The sequence below is a fragment of the Piliocolobus tephrosceles genome, chromosome 3 (genome assembly GCF_002776525.5).
Source record: "Piliocolobus tephrosceles isolate RC106 chromosome 3, ASM277652v3, whole genome shotgun sequence".
NCBI classification, from domain to species: domain Eukaryota; kingdom Metazoa; phylum Chordata; class Mammalia; order Primates; family Cercopithecidae; genus Piliocolobus; species Piliocolobus tephrosceles.
The window spans coordinates 180,710,491-180,714,111 of record NC_045436.1 but is presented as its reverse complement, the minus strand read 5'-3'; positions in this window follow the sequence as shown (position 1 = coordinate 180,714,111).

Here is a 3,621-nt window from a genome sequence, read left to right as displayed (position 1 = left end):
TACCTGGATTGTGTTTGTTACTGTTGTGTAACTTAGCCTATTATGCTGAATGTACACTCATTCCCTTTCAAATGGGAAGTTTAACCCAGGGGGCACACTGTTAAATGTTTGTGGACACAAATTTTGAGCGCTTAAAATAGATCACATTCCCTTGCCTTTTCCCCTCTCTCTCCTTCCCCTCCCTCCCTCCTGGGTGGCAGCTAGCCTCTCTACCAATCTTTCTGGAAATTAAGAAAAGGCTTGCCTCCAAGCCCATGCAGTTTTGGGCTGTTCAGCTTGATGAGTAGTGAGCAGAGAGTGAGCTGAATTTCAACCTTGACCCGCTGCCTTAACCAGGCACTTTTGAGCAGTGCACAACCCACACAACAGCCCAGGGTGACCCAGCTATTCATCCATCCCCAGGCCCTGAGCTGGGCTCTGCAGATTCAGAGAGCATAGGATGCTTTGTATGCCTCAAGGAGCTCCCTTTAGGGGAAGCAGACAGGACGTGGAATAGCCCTCATTCTGGTCAGCACTGAGGGAGGGATGTCAGGGTGCCTCTGAACAGGGGAGGTGGCGGCGGCAGCGCACACTGTGAGAGGCAGGCTGTTCAATGTCTGACGTGTGGAACCTCCAGCAAGCAGATGGAAGGGGTGAGGCGAGGAGAATAATAACGATAAATCATAGCTAGAACCTTCTGGACTCTTCTTTGCTAAGAGGCGCTAAGCAGCATTTGCTGCTGCCTAGGGGACATTACTTTTCGATTTGTCCAGGGGGACACTGTGAGGTTGGGGTCTTGGCCTCAGAAGGCCCTTTCTCTCCACCCACCTCCACACCTGCTGTGCCCATCTGTCCCTGGCCTCATAAGGATGAACATCCAGCCCAGGGCGTGGTGCAGCCAGGGGCACCCTGCACAGCCAGCCCAGGCACAAGGCGGCAGGACCCCTCAGCATCGCAGACTCATCTCCACCCTCCTCATTTCTCAGTTGGGAAAAAATTCTTCCATTGATCCACCAACATTTATTGGGGGCTTCTTTTTTAATAACAATTTTATTGAGATATAATTCACATACTGTAAAATTCACCCTTTTAATTATGCAATTCAGTGTTTTTTAAGCATATTCATAGAATTGAGATGTAACCCCCACCCCACTTTTAAATTTTAGTATCTAATTTTAGAGCATTTTCTTTTTTTTTCCTTTCTTTCTTTTATTTTATTATTATTATTTTTTTGAGATGGAGTATCACTCGCCCTACCACCCAGGCTGGAATGCAGTGTTGCAATCTAGACTCACCACAACCTCCACCTCCCTAGTTCAAGCGATTCTCCTGCCTCAGCCTCCCAAGTAGCTGGAATTACAGGTGTCTGCTGGCAGCCCAGCTAATTTTTTTGTTTGTTTTTAGTAGAGACAGAGTTTCACCTGTTGGCCAGGCTGGTCTCAAACTCCTGATCTCAAGTGATCAGCTCGCCTTGGCCTCCCAGAATGCTGGGATCACAGGCATGAGCCACCACACCTGGCCTCTTTTGTCTTCTGTTTTGAGGCAGGGTCTTGCTCTGTCACCAGGCTGGAGTGCAGTGATGTGATCTCAGCTCACTGTTGCCTTGACCTCCTGGGCTCAAGCAATTCTCCCGAGTAACTGGGACTACAGGCACACATCACTATGCTCAGCTCATTTTGTTAATTTTTTTAGAGATGGGGGTCTCACTATGTTGTCCCGGCTGGTCTTGAACTCCTGGACTCAAGAGATCCTCCCATCTCAGGCTCCCATAGTGGTGGGATTATAGGCATGAGCCACTCCACCGGGCTTAGACCACTTTCATTACCCCCAAAAGAAACCCCAAACCCCTTAGCAGTCACCCACCTTTTCTCTCTACTCCCAGCCCTGGCTACCACTAATCTACTTATATCTCTATGGATTTGCCTATTTTGGACATTTACGTAAATGGAATCACTTTAGTGGCCTTTTGTGTCTGGCTTCTATCATTTTGCGTAATGTTGTCAAGGCATGTAACAGCATTCCATTCTTTTTTATGGCCAAATAATATTTTGCTCTGTGGATAGTCCTCTTTGTCCATTCATCAGTCGGTGGACATTTGGGTTATGTCCACTTTTTTGGCTATTATAAATGATGCTGCCATGTACACACATGCACACTTTTTTAAGTTGACGATGTTCTCAGTGCCCTTGGGCAGATACCTAGGAGTGGAATTGCTGGCTCATGTCATAACGCTCTGTTTTTGAGGAGATGCCTATTTTCCAAAGTGGCTGCACCATTCTACTTTCAGCAATGTGTGAGGGTTCCCATTCCTCCACATCTTCACCAGCATTTGTTATTATCCGCCTTTTTTTATTCCATCTGTGATCGTGGGTGTGAAGTGATATCTAATTGTAGTTTGATTTGCATTTCCCTAATGACTAATGAGAATGAATATCTTTCCATCTATTTATCTGCCATTTGTATATCCTTTTTAGAAACATGTCTATTTGAATCCTTGGGCTATTTTTAAATTGAGTTATTTGTCTTTTTATTGTTGGGTTGTCAGAGTTCTTTATATATTCTGGATCCAGGTTCTAAATGATATATGTGTGTTGCAAATATTTTCTTCTGTTCTTTGTGTCATCTTTTTACGTTTTGGATGGAGTTCTTGGAAGTAAAAAGCTTTACACTAATTTACATGAATTTTCAGGTAATTAATAACAATGGTGACAGTCCCATGCCAGAGTAGTGTACGTATTGGCCCATTTAAGCTGCACATCAACTCATGAAGTCAGGACTCCCATTGTCTCCAGGCCATAGCCGAGGAAACAGGAATGCAGAGATCAAGTAAGAGGCTCCAGACAGTGAACCTAATACAGACAGAAGCAGGGCCTGGACCTGGCATCTGGTTCCAAGCCCTGGCTCTTCACCACCACACTGTTGTGGCTTTGCATTGAAGCCTTCACCATTCAGAGGAGACAGGAAGGTGGGCTTGTAGTTGTACCAAGAAGCATTATTGCCTCTTGCAAGCATCGGGGATCTTCAAGGGAGGAATAGTTATCTTCCAGGAGTGGAGCATCAGAGGATGGCTCCCAGGCTCTTGGCAAACAATGATGTTGCTGGGCCTCACTACATCCTGGATGCTCATGTATGGCTGTCATTCCCTCATTAAAGAGGCCATATGCTCCACCGCCATCATCTCTACCACATCATCATCACCACCACCATCATTACCACCACTATCAACACCACCACCATCACCACCACCATCACCACCACTATCACCACCACCACCATCATTACCACCACTGTCACCACCACCACCATCATCACCATCATAATCACCACCACCATCACCATCATAATCACCATCACCATCATTACCATCACTATCACCATCACCACCATCATCACCACCATCACCACCACCACCACCATCATCATCATAATCACCATCACCATCACCACCATAATCAACATCATCACCGCTATCATCACCATCACCATCACTACCACCATCACCACCATTATCACCATTACCATCATCACCACCATAATCACCATCACCATCATCACCACCACCATCATTACCACCACTATCAACACCACCACCATCATCACCATCACCATCATTACCACCACTATCAACATCGCCACCATCAT